At 39.9% G+C, this 23,777-nt stretch overlaps 1 protein-coding gene across 3 annotated transcripts in view; it reads left to right on the forward strand.

Moving 5' to 3' along the window:
• The first annotated feature begins 6,821 nt into the window (after positions 1-6,821).
• Positions 6,822-23,777, forward strand: part of akap6 (A kinase (PRKA) anchor protein 6) — a 302,904-nt gene continuing 285,948 nt past the window's right edge. For all 3 annotated transcript variants that reach the window (XM_075448839.1, XM_075448841.1, XM_075448840.1), the window contains exon 1: positions 6,822-7,060. The gene's annotated coding sequence lies outside the window, so the exon portion shown is untranslated. The remainder of the gene's footprint in view (positions 7,061-23,777) is intronic.

Genomic DNA, 23,777 nt, shown 5'->3' on the forward strand with positions numbered 1-23,777 from the left:
AGGAATGATGTAGGTTTTGGATTTTAATTTGAGATAAGGGGTCACACTGAAGGTTAGAGAGTGAGCTAAAAGCCTGTTAGCCATCACCATGAATCTTATTTATAGGATCATTTGAAGGGGACACAGTTCTGGAACAGTAAGTTGCAGAAAAATGAGAGATCATTTCCCTCTGAGATGTGATCAAAAGGAGTTAAATGTGTTAGAATTGGCATGAATGTTAGATTACAAAGGATTTTGAAGGGCAGAAAGAAGGGAGTGAATGGTTGGAGCTGAGAAAAGCCAAGAGCATACTGATCTTCAAACTCAATGTTCTTCTTTTGGGGTGGGGAGGGTTCAGCTGCTGTACTTAAGCAGCCGCTTAGTTAATATAAGATTAGCCTGTTCTTCTGTAGTTTCATCAATCAATGAATTGTTCTTTATGTTCATCATTTTGTTGATAAGACTTTCTTTCATCCAGTCACACCAGTGTACAAACCAACTGACTTTTAACATCCACTGTGTACTATAGTAAATGAAAAATGATTTTCAGAAATAATAATAAAAAAAAGAACCCTCAGAAGTTGTGTGTGTTTTTTTTTCCCCGCATTGTTTCCTTTTCTGTCCCTCCATACTATTACAAATAAAGTTGTTGTTTTTTTGTCGAAACTATTGCAATCTGTGATATTTAACTGGGCGTTGTGGTATTGGAGTGTTGTCCAGTCTTTATGCTAAGCGCTGACCTGAACAAAAAGACAATGTCACATTTCCTCGCATACAGAGGCAAACGATGGATTTTTCTGCATGAAGCTAAAGTCTCTGTTACATAAGATTTGGACTACACTGTACACGATAAACATGATGCGGTTACTCTTATGACGTTAACAAAATGAGTAAATATAACAACACAAGTAGTAGAAGTGCAAAAAAAGATGAATACAATAATATTGTAAAATGTGCTTGATATGTCAACAAGTAAAGACTCCTTGCTAAGCAACAGAAGGGATCCCATAAGGATTCAAGTTGATTAAATGTCCATGTGTAAGTGGACTTCAGTGTCTGAGATGGTGCTAATGTAGCTTAAAAATTACCGTAGCTCTCTCATCAGCCTATGATGTTTCCACTGATTCTACTTCCACTCAGGATTTTAAAAGGCTAAAGTCTGACATCTGCTGGTCAAAACCATGTGGCATGGTGCAACAAAATAAGCATACCGACCACACCTTTCCCACAACTCTGAGGTCAAAGGGGATTAAAACATCTGCTGTCCAATTTATTAAAAAAGATAACATAATACATAATATGACATAATACTGCACGTAGATTATTGCTGAGTTAAAAGACATAATCTAGACTATTTTTAAAAAAACAACTGTTTGCCAGACTTATGGATCAAAGTATGAACATTCTAAAACAAGAACTATCAAAGGCATTTTCTTCTGGTTCTTGTGCTATGAAGTTACAAAATGGACTCTTACGACTGTTCAACACCTGTCAAAATTCAAAGAAAAGATATACATCCCTGCTTTGAATGTACTTAATGGATATTACCAATTTTTGTTTTCATCATCACGCGCCATTCCAAGATCCATTTCAGTTTACATGGATGGGGCAATATCATTTAGAAATGACAATCTCTTGTTGTATGCATCAGCACATAACAGACATAACAAGACTTCCCAATGTAACAAAATTAGACAAGATGGGGACTTGACTTGATGGGGTCTGTGATTAGACGCATAGATTCACAATATAATGCACATGAAAATGATATGTTTCAAACATTATGTGCCTAGTTAGCTTTGCAAAGATTGCAGTTTCTTCTGAAAAGAGGAAGAAACAACAGGGATTATATGCAGGGTTGGGGAGTAACGGATTACATGTAACGGCGTTACGGTAAAAGGATACAAAATAAAAGTAACTGTAATCCGTTACAGTACAAGCAAAAACGATGTACTCAGATTACAGTTACATTCAGTGAGAACGGGGGTTACTTAACAGGATTACAATTTGTGCGAGGTTGCAGTGACAGAAGTACAGAGCGGCAGGGTCGGACTGGGGAAAAAAAATCGGCCCTGGCAATTTTCCCCGGGACCAGCCCCCCCTCAGTATTAATTAGTATCTCCAATCTAATTAAATAAAAATAAAAAAAACGAGCACAGATCGCTCATACAGTCAATGGCATGTACCCATAGAAAAAATACACACTCACACACACATCACACAACCTGACTATCGACTGCTAACAACCATGATCAGTAACCCACACAAACCCAGACACATAATGGCTCGGCGGCCAGCAATCGGATAAACCAATGAAGTGAATCAATCCTGTGAAAGAATGAAAACAAGTGAATGAAACCTGCACTCACCCATTATGAAGTTAACTCTGCCAGCCCCATAATCTTGCCCCTGCTCAGCCAACTCCTTGACGTCGGGTATGGTTGGTAACGTTACGGCGGCTAGCATTAGCAACGAGGCTGCTAGGCTTGCTAAATCGGTAAGCATTAAGCATCAAGGCTACTGAAGAAAGCTAGTTTTTAGCTACGTTATATTATCATCTTTCTTCTCGACTATAAGTTAACCTTTGTTTACGGCCACTGGCCATAACCTGACGCGCTAGTTGTCAAATCACCTGGAAGTTTTCACCGGAAGTACTGGCGCACACACACAAGCAAGGGTGTGCAAAGAAAAATAAAATGTGATGTAAAAGTCTTACTTTGCTTATTTATTACTAAAGTAGAGCACTTCATTGTCATTGCACATGTATTAATGAAATGCAGTTTGGCATCTTATCAAGTGTAACGCGTGCAGATTGTATAGCATGCAGTATTTAGAGATAAAATGCAGTTATTTACAGCTAGTGTAAGGAAAGATGGTTAATAGATATGTGAAGAATAGATCAATTACCTAGGGAAATGCATGTATGTGCAGAGAATGTATAATGTAGTTATGGCAGTACAATGAAAAGAAAAATAGCATGGTATAAATAAATGTGATAAATACAGATGGAATCATACAGATAATATACAGATTATCCTATACCATAAATAGGTAAAAGTAATCCAAAAGTAATTAGTTACATTACTTTTTTTAAGTAATCCAAAAAGTTACACTACAATTACATTTTAAACCAGGTAACTTGTAACTGTAACGGATTACATTTTTAAAGTAACTTACCCAACACTGATTATATGTAATGTAATGTACTTTATTTGTACAGCCTTTCACAGACAATCCTTTCGCTGTAACCAAAGTGCTTTACAGCAGGTAATAAATAAAGAGAAGAAGTTTCAACACGTTTTTAGAAATAAGTGCAACACCGCTGCAGCAGCAAAAGTGTAAGTTTAAATGTAGTCCTTTGCAATCCCAATAATATTACAGGGAAACTGCTTGAATGGTAGCCCACTTATTTATTTCATTTAGGTGCAATCCCGCAGGGGAGAAGCGCTCTTGGCAGCAGTTTAAGATGAAATATAAAAACATTGTTCAAACAGGTGAGACCTCGGCATGGAGGTACCTCATTTTGATCATGTTTTACACTGTAAAGTAAATATTAAGTGGCTATTTGACTGTGCAGTTATTTTATTCCCAACATAATGCTGTTTTCACACACATAAACTATGTCTTCTCATCTATATCATGTTCTGTTCAATAATTAAGCCTATTTAAACTAACACAGACTTCTACTGAGCCAACAGAAAGAAGGCAGATGCCCGTAAAACGGGTGGTGCCCAGCACCGCCACCTCTAACAGGAGGGCAGTGGCTGAGGGAATCCACCCCCAAGACACGAGTGTCTTTATAAAATATAATAGGCCTATATATGTCTTTTTTAAGCCTATTCATACAAATATTTATTTGTCTTTTATGTCTTTTTTTTTCTTTTGTCCCAACAAAATTCTGATGGTACCGCTCAAAAAGATAATTGTCTGTAAATGCAAAAATCTATGCTCTGCTGACTGAATGAATGAGGAAATCAAATGGCGTGTGTGGCTGAAAGAGGGCGGAGACAGAAAGAAACTCAAGGTTTCTTGAATAAAACCTGGTCCCGACCAGGTTAGGTTCAGAGAGTCTGTTACTATGGTAACTGACCGAGAGCTTAAGTTACCTCTCTTTGTGAAACAGGCTAGAGTTACCCCTCTTTCTCGGGGTTGAGTTACCTCCCTTTGTGAAACGGAAAACTCAGAGTTTCCCTCATTTGGTCCGGGTTAATCAACTCAGAGTTTTCACTAAACCTTCTTCGTGAAACGGACCTCTGGACGCTTCCAGCAGAAACTGATTTGTTGAGCTCAGAGCTCGACCAGGATTGCGGACTGTTAAAAGCTCAGATAACTACGATGGGGCGAGGCCGTTAAGAGCTTTCAAAACAAACATTAAAAGTTTAAAATCAGTTCTATAAAGGACAGGAAGCCAGTGGAGGGAGTTAAGAACAGGAGTGATGTGCACACGTCTGTTGGTGTTGGTTAAAGACGGGCAGCAGCGTTCTGCACCAGCTGAAGGCGACTGAGAGAAGACTGGGAGACGCCCACATAAAGTGCATTGCAATAGTCTGACCTTGAACTTATTAGGGCATGGATGGCTTTCTCAAGGTCATGATGGCTTCAAAACATTTTAACTTTGGCCAGGAGACGCAACAGGAAAAAATTAGTCCTGACAACATTGTTAATTTGTTTGTCCAACCTCAGATAACTGTCAAAGGTCACTCCCAGATTTCTGACTGTTGAACTGAGCTTTGAAGACAAGGTGCCAAAGCCAGCCGTCACAGTATCCCCACACACAATGCATTTAGTTTTGTCATAATAATAATAATGATGAACATAAATGTTTAAAATAACTCAAATGATGCTGTTTTGGTGGTTGAGGGTTGTGTTGAATCTATGAGGCAGGCTGCAAACATACAAACAGACACATATATACAGCACACAATGGCAGAGAAAGATATAACAAAGGGACACAGTATTCTTAAATATGAAATTGATATATGTAATTGAATAATATAGTATTTGACCCCAAAGCTCTTGTTAAGATGGGGGTAAATGCTTGGGGTTTCTTTGGTTTGTAAATGATTTTGAAAATAGTGAGAAATATCCCAAAGGGTTTAAACTCTTGAAATAGATGCCAATTTTTAAATCCCTCATTGATTCGACAACTCAATTTTTCAGCTGTAATTGTATAAACTGCTCGAATAAGAAAAGACGTCTTATATATTATACATATGTTTTGTGTGCAAAAACCTTCGAATGGAAGCTAAAGCAGTTAAATGCACAAACGTTTCACTTTTGTGAGCCATCATGAATGGGACCCCTTCCACTGTTTGCTCAGAGTGAATAAGCCCACCAGACTGTTTGGAACAAATGACAGAAATATCAGCTGCACTACGCAGATGCGGTTTGTTCGTTGTTTAAATCACAGCTGAATTCAGTCAAAACGTTTTCACAATGAGGATGATGTAGTTGGGCAGCAGATGGTGCTGTGCTGCATCTGTTAACATCTCTTACTGACGCAGGCAAACACTGAAGACATTGTGCTGGCGTTTTGGTTAACAGCAACTCTGTCTGGATATGGCAGGTCATATTAAAAGTGACTTTATAAATAACTGGATATCAAGTTACCAAGTCTTCTATTGCATGATTTATTAATAACAAATAAAGACATTTTAAATTTGTAATTATTACTTTTTTTTTTCCATGATACACTGCAAATTTAAAGCAGTTGCACTACTTTACTACCACCTTTTCAATATTAGCAATTTGCCTTTCAATTTGCAATATTTTAAACCAATAACAATAAGCTGTCACTGGAAATGTCACGTATTAACATGCAAAAAGTACAAATAGTCTGTAAATAAACAATAAAGAATAATATTTGAGAGCTTATAGGAATTGAATAACTGATACGAGAGCCTGGAAAAAAAACCTGTAGTATGATCCCTGTTGTAGTTTCATTCTCTTTTGTAGACAGTAAATTCAGTGTGTGTTGAGTACAGGCTCATATTTGAATAAATCATCATTTAAACACAGTATAAATAAACAAGAGTTTATTCTAATCCAAAACGTCCCCTGTTAATCTTGCTTTAAATGTATCTCTTTCCTGTTTTTTTATTTGATCTCATAGGTTTTAAAAGTCTGAATTAGTAAACTCGGTAAAATACACATACAGTCTGTAATAATTCATCTATCATTGTTGGATGGTGAAATTCCCTAAGAGATATTTTTTGGAGCTCTTTAACCTGCAAACATTTAAGTAATTTATTTGATAACTAATATTATGTTTCCTGACATTCATCCACTGTAAAATAGATTTAGGGATAAAATAAATTTGTGGAAATATTCTAAAGTTTACTTAAGCTGGATCAATTAAATAATACAGCAATTAAATATATGGAAGAAAAAAAAAGGCAATTGACTGGTAATTATCTTGCAACCTCAGGTCCAGCGCATTATAGCCCTTTACTAAATAAATATCCATCATCATTCTATACTCTGAAATGAATTAAGGTAAAATAACGTGTAGGCACAACACGCAAATGAATAAATGTTCCTTGTTCTCTTCTTTTTCGACACCTCTTGAACTGTCCAGTTGGGGGCGGCGACGGCTTCCTCTTGTCTCTGCACATTTTTTTGCTCTTTGCATGCACAGAAAAAGAGAGAACAGCTGCTTCTCACATCCAAGCCTTTGCTCTGTCATCCTCCCCCTCCTCCCCCCTTTTCCCTCAGGAAGGGGAGCACCACACCCGGTCAGCCAATCAGAGCTCAGCCCCACCTCCTCCACCACATCATCTCTGTCTCCAAGGTAACAGGGTGCCCCTTATCTCTCTCTCTCATTCCCTGTTTCCATACTGAAAGGTGCCGCATCATCATCATCACCCCTCCCATTTAACCACCCCGCTGTCCCATACTGAGGTGGTGGCTAGTTAGCTTTAGCTCCTTCTCTGTTAGCTTCTTCTCTCTCTTTCTGCAGTGGGACTGTCACAACATCGAAAGGCACCTCCCTCTTTTCAGTCTCCTCCAACATCTATCATAGAAGAAGAAGAGAAGGGAAAGGGAAGGAGATGCACTGAGGGAGGAGGCGAGGAGAGATGTGGTACGTACTTTTGAACCTGCTTTCCTGCTCTATGTCCACCTCCTGTTTACAGTGTCTGCAAGAATCCAGTGTGTGTGTACGTGTGTGTGTGTCTGTATAATTCTTCCTGGAATGCTGCTCTGATAAGCTGGTTGATGCTAACACTCTCAGAATGATGCAAGGAAAAAAGGAGAAACAGAAATAAAGAGGGGCAGCAGCAGAGGGAGGTGACTCCCAGTTTCTGCCTCTCAGCTTTTGTTAAAGAGGCCTGCTCTGCAGAAGCTTGAGTGCCTGCAGCATACACAGGGAGGCCAACACCTTTCCTCTGTTTCCTGTCCTGATTCCTACTACCCAATCCTACCGCTCTGTGTATTTTCTATGAGGAAAACTCTGATCTTTATGATGGTATTCTGCTTATGAGTGAGCAGAAACAAATCTCGGCTCTGCTGTTTTTTTAATGCCAGGGCATAGGTAGATTAGATTTCTCAGTTTTTAAGGAACTTTTATGACAGTGGGTCTCAAAGGTAAACTTAATTGTAGTTCAGCATTGAATTCATGTACTCCTGTGAACTGGAAGCTGCACGGTATCATCACTAAAAGTACTTCTTCGGGGGCCACATAAACCATCAGATGATGGATCATGATCAGATGAACTCATTTAGGAAACAATTTATGTAGCTTGATATGGAAAGGCATTTGATGGTGAGTACATCTGAGATGTTTGTAATTAAAGGCTTTTGTCTGTTAGTTTGTGTAAGTGGTCGGCGTTATTTATTTTTTCCCCACAGATCTTAACCTGGCTCTGACATTTCCAACCTTTAACACACAAACGTTTATTTTTTCCTTCCCTACATTGTACGTGCTGCCCTTGATTTTTGTAAATTGAATCCAAGACATGATCAGTTAGATGTATCTTGCTACTTGATAAGTATATAAACCTATTTATGCGCAAGAGGATAACCGAAAGCTTATGTTTTGTTCTTGAATATTTCATGCATCGATACTGTGCGACAGAATCATGATACTATTGTTTTTCTTCTGACTATTTTTCATTTAAGTTCCATATAAAGGTACTTCTTTAAAAAGTTACCCAATGGGCGATGAATACAGAAATCTTACGACTAAAAAGTTGAACATATTTAATAAAATACACTTACTAATTTCAGTGTAATCAAAAGTGTTACTGCTTCAGCTTTACTTGGTCGGATATGAGCAGCTTACTGTTGCTGTTTTTTCAGACTTCCCATTTTTTTCATTCGATTTTCGTTTTTTTCCCCCTGGCTGACAGGGCACTTTTTTTTTTTTTTTACTTTTCAGCATTTCTACTTCTGGCTACTGTAGCCATTCTGTGTGAAGTCCAATTTCTTACAGAATCAGAGGGATTTTTAAGCTTTTACTCAGAGAAATTGGCTAAGTCAATGACAGAAAAAGTTGCCTTTTCATCCTTTCTTCTTTTAGGAGGAGAAAATATTTTTCTTGTCATCCAGTCGTGTCACTTTTTTAGCTCAGTGGTTGGACAGATAAAACATGTGTGTACAAAGTCAGCCTGATAAATGTCTTTATGATGCTGTGTTAGCTATGCCTGACAGGTGGCTCTCTTGTGTCCTGGCCTTCAAAGCATCCTCAAAGAAAGTTGGAAGTTGCTTTTTTTATTTTAACTATTGGGAGCAGGCCAAAGGCGAAAAACAATGTCAGGCATGACAGACGGATGAGAGACAAAGGTTTTTTAATTGATTATGAAGAGAAGTGAGTGGTCAACTCACTGCCAGCTCAGTTCCTGCATTTTCCACTCCACAGGATATGATGTAACTATCTCCAGCGCTGTTAAATGAGGCTGAGTGGTCAGAGGGAAAGCGGGGAAGGTTAAAGTGGGTGTAGCCTTCTCCTGTTACAGATGGTATATTGGATTAAATCCATGCTGAAAAGTGAGGGAGATATCATTCCTGTAATGCTTTCTTTAGCTCTAAACTTAGATTGATTACACATGGTGATGCCACTGAAGTACAGAAACCTGACTAGATTTTAATTTGACCATTCATTCATTTGTGACTGCTTCATTGGACATGATTAAGTTCAAAGAAGCTGTAAGCCAAAAAACTCAAATCATATTAGTTCCTCTTCTGATTATGTATCCAACCAGATCATATATTTATTTCACAAAGCTTTTCTTTTATCAAATGATCTAAAATGATAAATTGCAACCTTGGACCTTTCGGCTCCACAGTAAATGAGTATCAACAGCATCAGTCGGGGTGATGATGCCTGTATTAAGTATTCTGCTATGATGTATCATTTTCAAATCTAGCTTTCATGATGTTTTGACATCACAGAGATCACAGTTAGGAAGGGTCATGAAAGACAATAGGGTCCTTGTTCTTCTCATTTTCATCCTTATTTCAGTGAGATTTGAATGCTCGATAAACAGCTGGATGCATTACCTTTTGACTAAATTTGCATCAGGTATTCAAAATCCACGATAGAAGCATTAATAGCAGGAAATGGAATATACTTACCAACTTTTATTGTAAAAGTTTATATGTTACTCATGTATACTTTTCATAGTCCACAGATTCCTCATGTTGTTTTGGAAACTTAACCAACTATCATTTTGGCTGCCTGAACAACTTTACTCACACAGACTCAACTATTTTTTGACTTGCTGTGTTTGTTGACACAGAACAGAATGGTTGGCTTTAATGCAGGAAATTAACTCCACATATCACTTTGTTAGAAGCCTCTAAATCTCAAGTTGATTTTATCATAAGATTTTATTACTCTTTTATTCATGCAGTTTATCTATTCATTGTTGTGCTTAATTCTGCTCCAACTATACATGCTTGCCAACTCACTTACTTACCATTTATCTCTTCATTGTCCAGCCAGTGACTCCTGACCTAGATTAAATTAATCTGTTACCTTCAAAATTAAATTTCTCGTCTCCTTGCAGCAGTGCTCCTTTGTTAAAAAAAAAAGTATTACTGTAGTACTGTATAGATGGTTAAAGAGTAAAAAGGGACAAATGAAGGCAAGAATCATCACTCCATCGCTCCAGGATTATCATTAGCCAGGAGCCATTGTGTTTATTTAAGTTGATACAGGTCAACTTCACATGAAAAGCACTCAGACAGTTCTAAATATGTTTGGACCAAGTATTCGTTCCCCTTTTTTTGAGGGCCACAGCACAGCCACCTTGAGGTTTTGTGGTTTTAAGAAGGGACCTCAAATGTTATTGACTCAACCAACAGGGACATACATACTTCTGTACAAAATACATTATATAGCATTATGTGCTCATACCATTCAAAGCCGGTGTGACATCTTAATGAAGCTTTCTGTATGAATGAGCAGAAAGTACAGAGCGGCCCCTTGTCCTTCTACATCACACAGTTGACTAACATCCCAGTCAGCAGTCTTTGGACCATTAGGCCCCCCCCCCCCCCCCCCCCCCCCGCCCCTCAATAGTGAATGAAGTCTAATAACAGTGTACAACAACACGGAACTCTGGTCAGCCAGGCAAAACTTTTATTTGTCAACACCCGTCAACAACAGGGCAACTCCAAAACTACTTCCTGTCTCAATATAAATCCAGCATGTCCAAATCACATTTGTAAAAAAAAACTTACATTTTTGGCTTGCTTTTTTAAATTTCTTTGTTGTTGGGGGAGTGAATGTAATTGCAACACAGTTATTACGATATCTTTTTTTTTTCCTTCACTCCTCCAGTCAGGCTAATTTCCTTGTTATATTCATTTTCACTTGTTATTTTCTTCTTGTCTGTAGGCTTTTTGCTCTGAGTGTATTTCTTTACTCTGAGAAATTTAATCCTAATCAGATTGTTACTTAGATTTTTTTCTAATTTTGGTTTAATGTGTAATCATCACATTCTGATTTAAGTAATTTCCTTGGTTATTCAGGCCATTGAGCCCATTGTTGGTAATGAACCGACATACTAACAGTGTGACAATTTTCACATCAATGAAAAATTGGAATTCAATCTTTCGGCAAAGACTGAACTAAAATAAAAGAATTTGTACACAAATAAGTGAATAAATCACAGCACAGAATCAGATATTTTGCTGAACATTTCTCTTTAAACGTTATGTCTAAGATGAAAAAAATGACCTGTGGCTGATTGTCTGGTGAGAAAAGCATTTTCAGAGTCCGTGCTTTAAAAGTGAGTTGGCAGTATCTGACAATTGTTTCTGCCTCGTTGTGCTAAAAGTACACCATTTGTGAAAATTCATATTTTCACAGCAAAATGTTTTGTAACTTGCCCGGGTACAAGTACAGGCATCCTTCAAAAATTAGGCAGAGAGACTATTCACTGTGGAAAATACATTACTGAACATACCCAAAAATCGATCAGTTATATGACAGAATGCAGTACTACAGGCAACTCTGAGCAGATATTAAGATACTGAGTGTTTGAATTGAATTTTTCAATTGCACTGTATTCATCTGCACAAGCACTGACTGCAGCTGCTATATAGTTTCAGCATACTAAAAACAAATCACTTTTACACACAGAAAGCAATTAGATATGCCAGTAACTGTTGGTGAACAGCTGTTGTTCGTAAACCCATCCTAGCATGTATTCAAATATTTAGAACTTACATTTGAAATGTTGTTCCTCTGTACAGGTCTATATTACTAACAATTTCTCAGGTTCTGCTTCTCAGGAAGAAAGAGAGACTAGCTCCTTCATTGAGGAACATAATTTTCTCGCCAGGTATTCTCAATGGCTCAAACTTTTGCAAAGTTTGTAGTGCGAATGAAAATTTTAAGCTGACATTTCAAACGGCATGACAAAATGACTGACTGAATAGTGGACTGTATAGTGAACAAGTAAGCAATTTGAGCACAGCCTGGGTGGAGAGGGACTGAGCAAGCTGGGTTATTTGTGGCCGGTGCACAAGTAGGCTGAATGGCTGGCAGGAGGATGACCAGTAAAGTTGACTGAAGATTACGACGATCCTAAAAAGACTAGGAAGAAAGTTGTGTTTGTTGAACTGTTGATGCTGATGAGAAAATGACATGCAGATGTGCAAGCAACAGGATGTCAGGAGTCTGTGAGAAGAATCCAAACCAACAAGCGGTAAAGAAAAAACAGAAAATAGAAAACTGAAGTTAAAGCAGAGATTATGACTCTCCATGCCACTGGGATAAAGTAAAGAAAATTCAAATGAATGTAACTATACAATAGTCATCTTTTTGTTATAAAATAAAAATGTTCAATAGCTTTTTTATTCTTCATTCTGTTTAATAAAACTCGACAATCTTTTAAAATTCATACACTTTTCCAATAGCTGGTTATTATACAAATAATACACAAACACATATTATGAATACACAAACACACACACACACACACACACACAAGCAAACATGTTTATGTTTATGTTTAGGCATTTAGCAGAGGCTTTTATCCAAAGCGACAAATGAGGATATGACAGCTAACATCAAAGCTAACAATAAGCTACATAGAAGGAAACCACTCGACAGACTCTGTCAAAGGTGACAGGGGTGACAGTGTAGAGATAGAGTGCAGGCATAGAGGGAAGTACAGAAAGAGAGAGTGCAATAGAGGGAGTAGGGAAGTACCGGGTAATAGCAAAGATATCATACACAAAATGGCTTGCAAAAGTATTCACTTGTAATAGAGTGTTTGGGGGGGATTTTACATAAAAAATAAACCTGGTAAACAAATTGAGTGTGACAAATTGCCTTTAGAAGTCACAAAATGAGTTAGATAAGGTCCACATTCTGAAAGGCCCAAGGGTCTGCAACTCTACTAATTAAGAGGCACCACCAAGCAAGTGACACCATAAAGATCAAGAAACTCTCCAAACAGGTCAGGGATAAAGTTTTGGAGACACACAATCAGGGTTCGGTTGTAACAAATTTCTGAAAACTTTGAAAATGCCACTGAGCACCATTGAATCCATCATCATAAAATGGAAGAAATATGGCACTACTATAAACCTGCCTCTTGAGGACTGTCCCCCAAAACTCAGACCAGGTAAGGACGGCATTAATCAGAGAGGCAACAAAAGTCAGACAGTCCACTGGGCTTTACAGAAAAATGTGCCATTTGCTCCTGAATAAATTTGACAGTCCCCCGTTTTATTTTGTGTGAGGATGTTAAGATTCTATAGGCTCAATTCTCAGTTTAAAGAAAAAAAGAAAAAAAAATTAAATAATTTTGTACGTATTTTTTAAGCTCAAGAGCTTGTAGTCAAGACAGCGTACACTGACTGGAGATAACTTCCAGGTCACATTACTTGTCTCAGAAAAAAGAATACAATCTTAGAGGTTGTTATCCATTCTTTGATATGATCACAAAAATCAGAAAATGGAAAATGGCTCATTGTAGAATTCTTAATTTTGATTTAGGAAACAAATTTGGAAAAAAACAAACTGGAATTGGAAGTGGCTTTTTTTTTTTTTTTCAAAAAACAGAATTAATGGATAACAGCACAGAGTATCAGTAATAATTTTATGTTTAAATCAACATTTTTAGGATCTAGAAAAGTAAATGTAAGCCTTTGTGTTTTATTTAAGGGTAATTCTGTCTCCATGGAAAAACGTCTTTCCCACTTTGAGATAACTATGGAGGGAAATAACATCTGAATCTGAAACTGCTCAGCTTTCCACCATCACTCAAAGCAGCATGTATTTGTGGATCTGTGAGGAGTTTTGAGGGCATGAAAAGAGGTCTCAAAGTCCACTTGCACACGTAAGGTGATCAGCACACAAATGCGTATATATGTATAATTTGCGAGTACCTAAAATTACCCACAAGCTGTTGTACACATTTGTAAATCTTGTGATACGTCTTTGTAACCATTACGAGACTAATTTGACTCCATACATATGAAGAGTAGAACTGACACTGTGGTGATGAACGCATTGTAAAAAGAATGAAAAAAAAGTATTTTAGCCCTAACCACTAATGTTTTCTTAGAAATAGAATAGAATAGAAAAATACTTTATTCATCCCCCAATGGGGGAAATTCAAATTAGTCAAGTAGCTCAAAAAATTATAAATATTTACAATGATTGTATATTAGCAACAACAATAATTATACCAATTCTAATAAAAATACTACTAGTAACTAATAATAATAATAATAATAAATGACAAAATAAATTTAAAAAAAAAATCAATCAATCAATTTGAGAAGAACTCAGCAGTCACTGTTAAAAAGCCTTATGGCTGTGGGAACAAAGGACCTTCTGAACCTCTCAGTCCAGCAGTGCAGAGAGATGCGCCTCTCACTGCAGCTGCTCCTCTGTCCTGCCAGGATGGTGTGGAGAGGATGTTTATTGTTTTCCAAAACAGAATACAATTTCCTCCTCATCTGTTGCTCGATCACAGCACCGAGAGTTTGTCCAGGCGCCTACAGTTTCTGTCTGTAGTGCAACTCCCCCAGCAGACAGCAGCATAGAACAGTGCACTCTCAATGATAGTGTGATAAAACATGCACAGCATATCACTACAGACATTGAAGGACCTGAGCCGTCTCAGGAAAAAGAGACGGCTCTGGCCCCTCCTGTACACTGCGTCTATGTTGGCAGACCACTCCAGTTTATTATCCAGCACCACCCCCAGGTATTTGCAGGTCTGAACAGTCTCTATCTCCCCTCCATCAATGCAGATTGACTGGTATGGAGTTTTAGATCTCCTGAAGTCCACCACCCTCTCTTTGGTCTTGGTGGTGTTCAGGAGCAAAAAGTTATTTTTGGTCCAGTCATTAAAGACCTCCACAAGGTTCCTGTACTTCTTCTCCTGTCCACTGCGCACACATGCCACAACAGCCGTATCATCAGAATACTTCTATATGTGGCAGGACTCTGAGTTGTACCTAAAGTCTGATGTGTACAGGGTGAAAAGAAAAGGAGCCAAAACAGTATCCTGTGGAGCCCCAGTATTGCATTCCAGTGTTCCAGAAACACATTTCCCCATCCTGACATACTGTGGTCTGGCAGACAAATAGTCTATAATCCATGATGTCAGGGAGGGGGCCACACCCATACCGAGCAGCTTGTCTTTCAGTATGGGAGGTCGTATGGTGTTGAAGGCACTGGAGAAGTCAAAGAACATGATTCTCACAATTGAACCAGGCACATCCAGATAAGCATATGCCCGATCCAGCATGTACAGAATCACGTCTTCCACTCCTATGTGTTTCTGGTAGGCAAACTGGAGGGGAACAAGAGCCTCAGCAACCTGCAATCTCATGCGACGAACAGGGAGTCTCTCCAAGGTCTTCATGATATGAGATGTCAAAGCCACCAGTCTGTAGTCATTCAGCTCCACCGGTTGCCCTAATTTGGGTATGAGACAAGAAGTTTTCCACAGTACCGGGACTTTTTCCATCTGAAGGCTCATATTGAAAAGCCTCTGAAGAGGGACTGCTAGCTGTCCTGCACAGTCCCTCAGAAGCCTTGGACAGACTCCATCTGGGCCTGAAGCCCTCCCTGACTTAACTCTCCTGAGCTCAGCTCCAACTTCCTCTATAGCTAGACACAGAGGTTGTAGTGGAGGGATGGCGACCGGAGTGATGTTGCTATCAATCATAGAGATGGGGGTGGGGGTGCAGCTGGACAGAGGAGGGCTAGTGGTGGGAGTTGCTGCAGAGGTGGAGGTGCAGCTGGACTGAGGAGGCCAGGCGGTGGGAGCAGCCACAGATGTGGAGATGCAGCTGTGCTCAGGATGCCTGGAGGTAGAAGCTGCCACAGAGGTGGAGGTGTGGCTGGGTTTAGAAGGCCTGGCGGTGGAAGCTGCCGCAGAGGTGGATGCGCAGTTGGGTTCAGTAAGCCTGGTGGGGGAAGCTGCTGAAGAAATGGAGGTGCAGCTGGGCTCAGGATGGCTGGTGGTGGAAGCTTCCTCACAGGTGGAGGTGTAGCTTGGCTCAGAAGACCTGGCGGTGGAAGCTGCCATAGAGGTGGAGGTACAGCTGGACAGAGGAAGCCTGTTGGTGACAGTTGCTGCAGAGGTGGAGGTGCAGTCAGGCGGAGGTGGAGGCTTGGCGATGCGGGTTGCCATTGAGGTGGAAGTACAGCTGGGCAGTGGAAGCAGTATGGAGGAAGCAGCTGTAGTGGTGGGGGTGGAGGGAGCAGCAGCAGAGGTGGAAAAAGCCACACTATCAAACCTGTTGTAATATTGGTTGAAAGTATTGGCTCTGTCCACATCACCTTCCACAGACTGAGAGTTCTTCAGTCTGTATCCAGTGATGGTCCTCATGCCCCTCCAGAACTCCTTGGAGTTATTGTTCTCCAGCTGTGTCTCTACCTTTTTCTTATACTCTACCTTAGCTCGACGTAATGTCTTTTTAAGCTCCTGTTGTACACTCCTCCGCCTTTCTCCATCTCCATTCTGGAACGCACTCTTTTTCTGATTCAGGAGGTCTTTGATGTCACTGGTGATCCATGGTTTGTTATTTGAAGAACACCTTACAGTCCTCACTAGAATCGTAGTGTCCCTACAGAAGTTAATGTAGTCAGTGATGGTGCTGACCCTCCTGTCCATGTCAATGTCCATTTCTTCTTCCTCCAGCAGTACAGCCAGTCTGTGACATCAAAGCAGTCTCTCAATGCATCACTCGTCTCTGGTGACCACTTCCTGAAAGATCTGGTAGTAACAGGAAGTCTTTGCACACAAGGTCTGTATGTGAGTTGTAGATAGACCATGCTGTGATCAGATCTACCCAGTGGTGGAAGAGACACTGCCCATTAAGCCTCCTTCACGTTAGCATAGAACAGATCTAATGTCCTTTCTCCAAGAGTTAGACAGTCACAGTCCACATACTGTACAAAGCCAGTCAGGCAGGAGGATAGAGAGACGTGGTTGAAATCTCCTGTGATTGCAATGAATGCCTCAGGATGCTGGGTCTGTATCCTATCAACGGTGTCATGGATGACGTCACACACCGTTGTAGGTGCCGCCCTCGGTGGAATGTAAACAACAATGACGACTGTGTATGGGAACTCTCTGGGCGCATAGAACGCACGGAAACCAACTGACAGCAGTTCGATGTCTGGACAGCATACCCTCTCCTTAACGGTCACATTGTGGGGGTTTACCCATCTCTGATAAAAGAACAGTATAACACCCCCGCCTTTCTGCTTACCGCCGCTCGTACTCAGGTCACGATCTGCTCGTACGGCTGTGAAGCCGGGAATGTCCACACATGAGTCTGGTGTGTTGTCGTTCAGCCAGTACTCTGACAGACAGATCAAACCGCTCTCTTTATACAGCCGTTGGTTCCGCACAAGCTGGCTCATCACACTTGTTTGGTAGTGAGTTAACGTTTCCCATGATCACCGAGGGCAGAAAAGGTTTGTACCTCCACCTCCTGTTGTGCCTCTTTGCCTTTAGTTTCGCTCCAGCTCTGCATCCACGGTACAGCTTTTTAAGCTCGGTCAGAATTGGATGTTTGATTCCACGTCCAATCCTTGACAGTGCCAATAGTTCTTCTCTTGTGTACACTGCTCTAGTAGTGGTGCACATTGTCAAAAAAATTAAACAAAACAAAACAAAATATAAATAAAAAGCAGATCAATAAAAATAACTAAAAATGTTTAGATAAAAACTAAAAATTAAAAATGACATATAAATCATATAAATAACGAATAAATTTTTAGAGCTACACAGACTTGCTGCCGATAAGGCCAGCTCATAGCAACTGTAATGCACCAGACTTAGCCAACCCAAGTCGTTTTTACCTCTACTGAACCTTACTGCCTGAACCCAACCAGGTGATATCATAATTTAATGATAACGTGTTGTTAAAATGTAACCAACGCAACCAGTGAAATGGCATCCCTGAGGGTGACGGTCACAAAAACAATGTTTCTAAGTTCTAACCATTAGGGTTTTCTAACCTACCCAAGGATCATTATTGCTTAACCAAACCAGGGAGTGAGAAAGGTATTTTATTAATATATTGTCCTGTTATTGATGAAACATATGTTGGTACCCATCTCACGTCACACAAGGTTAAAAGTGTTGCGTTTAACTCCTCCTTCCTCATTATGAGGACTTTGTGACTTCTTAGATAAAGGACTTCAAGATAACAGGTCCGTTTCACAAAGCAGGTTTAGTGAAAACTCTGAGTTTATTAACCCTGAAATGAGGGAAACTCTTCAGTTTTCCATTTCACAAAGGGAGGTAACTCAACCCAGAGAAAGAGGGGTAACTCTAGCCTGTTTCACAAAGAGAGGTAACTTAACCTCACGGTCAGTTACCGTAGTAACAGACTCTCTGAACCTAACCTGGTCGGGACCAGGTTTTACTCAAGAAACCTCGAGTTTCTCTCTGTCTCCGCCCTCTTTCAGCCACACACGCCATTTGATTTCCTCATTCATTCAGTCAGCAGAGTGAGTTTTGGCGTAGCCTAGTTCTTCTATTTCTAGAAGTCGATTTATAATTAGGTACAGTAAGAGGCAACTTTTTCCACGAACATGGCATGTCTGTTTGTCAACAATCCCGTGGATGAAGGTGCAGCATTATTGCGCAGAGAAATAAATATTCGTCGGAGATGGTTATCAGACCGCGCATAGATTTTTGCATTTACAGACAATTATCTTTTTGAGCAGCACCATCAGAATTTTGTTGGGACAAAAGAAAAAAAGACATAAAAGACAAATAAATATTTGTATGAATAGGCTTAAAAAAGACATATATAGGCCTATTATATTTTATAAAGACACTCGTGTCTTGGGGGTGGATTCCCTCCGGGGATTCCCTCAGCCACTGGCCTCCTGTTAGAGGTGGCGGTGCTGGGCACCACCCGTTTTACAGGCATCTGCCTTCTTTCTGTTGGCTGAGTAGAAGTCTGTGTTAGTTTAAATAGGCTTAATTATTTAACAGAACATGATATAGATGAGAAGACATTTATGTGTGTGAAAACAGCATTATGTTGGTGATAAAACAACTGCACTGTGAAATAGCCACTTAATATTTACTTTACAGTGTAAAACATGATCAAAATGAGGTACCTCCATGCCGACGTCTCACCTGTTTGAACAATGTTTTTATATTTCATCTTAAACTGCTGCCAAGAGCGCTTCTCCCCCGGGATTGCACCTAAATGAAATAAATAAATGGGCTACCATTCAAGCAGTTTCCCTATAATATTATTGTGATTGCAAAGAACTACATTTAAACTTACACTTTTGCTGCTGCAACGGTGTTGCACTTATTTCTAAAAACATATTGAAACTCGCCGTTTGAGTGCATTAAGGCCCTGTCACACTGTTGCGTATGAGTTGCGTATGAAAATTAATAATATAATTTTCATACGCACGAAAAGTCCTTGAAAATAAAGAATTGTGCGTATACTTGCCGTATTGAACCTATGAGTAGCGTATGAGTAGCTTATGGTCAACGTATTGACAGCGTATTGACAGCGTATGTCAGCGTATGAACAATGTATAACCAGCGTACTCTGCGTATGACTAGCGTATGAGTAGCATATGAACTGCGCATGCCCAGCGTACGTTTCAACGCGCCTATATCAGCAGCCTTTCCACATTGCTCCATTATTGCAGTAGACGACGCGCTATCAACATCTCTCGAGACATTCATCTCGATCATGCCTCCCAAGAAGCAATCGTCGTTTGCCCGGGCCCTGGGCCGAGGAAAAGGCAAAAAAACACAAGAATCATTCTCACCCAAACCTGCTGAAATGCCTGATGCACCTGCGGCTGCTGAGTTACATGCTTCTGAGCGATCAAGATCCCCAACTCCTCCTCCTGACCGCTCCCGTGAATCGTCGGTTGCCTCAGATATGTCAGTTGCCGCCTCCATCTCCGCCCGTCTGGTGGAGATGGAGGCGGCAGACAGGCGGAGGCTATAAATACGCTAGCTGTACGGTACACCTTCATGCCAATGTATGGCAACTTATGTCCAGCGTTCTCGACCTATCAGTAACGTACCTATATCGTACCTCTAGCGTATTCAGCGTATGCCAAGCGTATGCTTAGCGTATTAACCATACGCACAAAAGTTTTGAGCATGTTCAAAAATGTATTTCTGCCTCAGCGTATGCCAACGTATGCCAGCGTGCTTGAAACATATACAACCTATGCCTAACGTTCCCCTAGCGAATGTCAGCGTATACCAGCGTATGAGTGATAATTTTCATACGCTGGCATACGCTAGTGCCATACGCAACAGTGTGACAGGGCCTTTAAGATTTCCAATTCGAGGTTGGTGAAAAACATAGCCCCTCCTCTTCCCCGTTGCCATGGTGACTCGTCGAATCGGGGCTCCATTGATGCTGGCTTTTTAAAGTTGTGGTGCACGCGCTAAACTCAAGGTGAAACTACTCAGAGTTGATTAAACTCACTCAAATCAGCGTTTCTGGAACCGAAAACTCAGAGTTTTCTATCTCAGAGTAGATCAACTCAGAGATCAGGAATAGACTCAGAGTTGGTTGAACCTGCTTTGTGAAATGGACCCAACATCTGCCTTGACAGGAAAATACTCATTATTTGCACTTCCCTTGCTTGTAGGGGTGGTATTTTATTCGATGCTAGTTTGAGAACAAACATCTTAAATTACAGTTGGTTCTTTTTGAGGACTTAATGTTCATTTTGTCCTGTCTGTGTCTGCCTTACTGTATTGCCTTATTATGCCTTTTATCAACTCAGCCACATTCTGGAGAAAGCAGAGACAGAGGGAAACTGCTTCTACCGCAAGACATGGAACATTTCACACAAACAAAGATTATTCCAATTGTTCTGCAGCATGTATGCGACTGTGATTCAGTCAGATCACTTAATGTGTGATAATGTCAGCACTCAGAAAGGAAAAGCTGCACTAGCATATTACCCCTAATTATTGGGGGAAAAAATAAAACATACTAATGGTTTGGTCTGGCTCCTGTGGTAACCTAGACAGGAAAGTAAAGGGTAGTAATGTAATTTGATATGTACAGGCAAAGCTGTACAGAGGGATGGATTTTATATTAGTAATAATAATTACAGGAAGGAGGGTGCATAAAGGGTGTGCTATCCAGAGGTGGAATGTAACGAAGTATTTTTACTTCGTTACTGTACTTAAGTAGTTTTTTCTGGAATTTGTACTTACTTAAGTAAAAATAAAAATGCAGACTTTTACTTTTACTCCGTTACATTTTGTGACAACTATCTGTACTTTCTACTTCTTACATTTCTGGAACTGACGTCGTTACTCGTTACATTTAGTCAGTGCTTAATTTGTAAATCATAAGTTGCCGGAACGCAAAGTACATACGACAGCTCAGGGATGACGAGACGCGTACAGGTCCTGGAACGTATACAGAAAAGGTGCTGAAAACAACATGAAAATGTCCACTTGAAACGCTGTGGGACTTACAAGCCTCAATTTCAAATAATATCCATGGTATAAATGTTATGACAATAATTTATAATTATTTTAGGCTAGTGCGCAAAACATAGGCAAATGCCCACTTCACCACAGGTGGGACTTCAGTATACAACCAGCAATTAATTTCTCAACAGGTCTAACGTGTAAAAAAAATATTTATTATTCAAAGATTGGCACGGCGGCCTATTAATAGACAGTATGTTCGCTCACCATATTTAGTTGTTTAAAACACCCCACATCACGAGCATGTCCGGATTGTCCTCTACCTCTTGTTTTCTGCTTTTACTGCGTGTGTCTGTGGCAGTTCTGTGTCCTTTGGCCACCCAGGACCTCACGTACGGGACTGGACTGGATTTAGCCAGGGGGGTCCAACAAGATTTAAGAAGAGTAAAGATGACATGGTGGATGTGAGCAAAGAGCTACGGTTGGGAGTGCAAATCAAGTTCATTTGAGAACTAGCGACCGCAAATAGAATTTGCTCCGGGGCTAGTCTAGTCACTTGTGGTCGTTTTGCGAGACTGCAAATCGAAACTTAATCAGGCCAATCAAATCGTGAGGAGCGGGGTCGGAGGCCGGGCTACCTAGTGACGACAGAGGTGCGACGTTTCAGTGTGTAGTTCCAGAGAATCCATTAGACACAGATAGTTTCTCTAATTCAACATGCTACAGTATACATTAGGCCATATTTGTTGTACACGCTGCTGGATGTGGTAACAGAATGTTGTTGATAAAAAAAAAATTAAGTCCTATTTTATAAGTTGTTGTTTTCCTTTTACTGCTCTCAACAGAGCAGTGTTGGAGAATATGTTGGCAAGGAAATTACTTAATCCGTTAGTGGTAAACTAGTAAATGTGTTGTCATTCACAGAATTAGAAGTAGAACTATGCACTGTATTGCCAATCACACACAATATCGACACCAATCTTTCAGTACACATACTGTTTATTGCTGTGAGCATTTAGAAGTGACATTGGCAGGTCTGCGGTTATGTAATTAAGAACTATAATGGCACAGCCATGACATGGAGAAAGACAGCCTATTGCTCAGTACCCAGTACTTTTACTTTTGTACTCAAAAGTACATTTAAAAGTGAGTACTTAGTACTTTTACTTAAGTACATTTTTGGTGTACTACTTTTACTTTTACTTGAGTAAATATTTCGCAGGGTACTTCTACTTTTACTTAAGTACAAGACTTCAGTACTTCTTCCACCTCTGGTGCTATCTGTAGTCACATCTATGTGGACTCATCAGTTCATGTTAAGATATTTGAAAGATCCCCATGTGTATCTGGGTTCTTTCCGGGTACTCCAAAAACATGCATTTTATGTTAAGTGGTTAACCCAGGGATAGGTGTGCACTTGTTGCTTTGTTTGTCCTTGTGTTGGCACTCTGATAGACTGGCGACCTGTCTATCTTGTGCACCTTTGCGCTCTCCCAGCAGTCATCGTTGATAGAAAGTAAAAAACTGTCTCAATTACCCATAAGTCACCCTTGTGGAAATATATATATATATACATATTTTCCATTCTTAAGCCATTAAATGTGCTGTTAATGAGCTATTTTCTCAAATGTTTGAATCTATAGTTGCAACAATGCACTGACAGAGTATATAAATCCCGTAAATAATCATTTCCCCACTCTTTCCTCTACTTCCTATTTTCAGGAAGATTTTGCAGTTTAGTGGTGCAGGTAGGATTCATGCTGCTCATGCAGTCACAACACATGATTGAATGGAGTGTCTGTTACTTCTGCATCTCCTTGGTCAGAAACATAATACAGATATGAGGAAGGACTCAGGGACAGGAGAAGCACCAATGTATTTTCCTCCCTCCATCCTTGATACATTATTCATTCTGGGGCAGGGTTGGAGGACCCCTGGGACACACACACACAAACACACCCTGGTAATTCTCTGTCATTGCAGTCTTTTTCATGTCTGTATTTTCTTTCTCCACATCGACCTCTGCTACCATTTATTTTAAGTTCTGCTGTCACAGTTTCCCAGCCTCTGACTATAAGAGCAATTATCATTGTTTGCTTCATTGAAAATTGAAAATGATTTATATACAGACACAATGCCAGCTGATAACTGAGTTCTTCCTGATTCTCTCATCTGCCCGTGTACCATGTGGTTTGGGTGTGGCCAATAGATGGAGACCTAGAGAGGATGGGTTTTAGAAGCAATAAAGCTCTAGGACTATAAAATTTTGTACTTTCCAAGAGCCTTCACATTGTCACAAAAATGTCAAAGTTTGAAAACTACAAATAAAACACAGAAGTGCACAGATTTTAATGTACAAAGCTCAGTACCAAATTACAAGAATTTAGAAAAAAAGAAGCTGAAGAAGTCTTAAATTAG

Source organism: Odontesthes bonariensis, chromosome 17 (genome assembly GCF_027942865.1).
Source record: "Odontesthes bonariensis isolate fOdoBon6 chromosome 17, fOdoBon6.hap1, whole genome shotgun sequence".
Classification (NCBI taxonomy): domain Eukaryota; kingdom Metazoa; phylum Chordata; class Actinopteri; order Atheriniformes; family Atherinopsidae; genus Odontesthes; species Odontesthes bonariensis.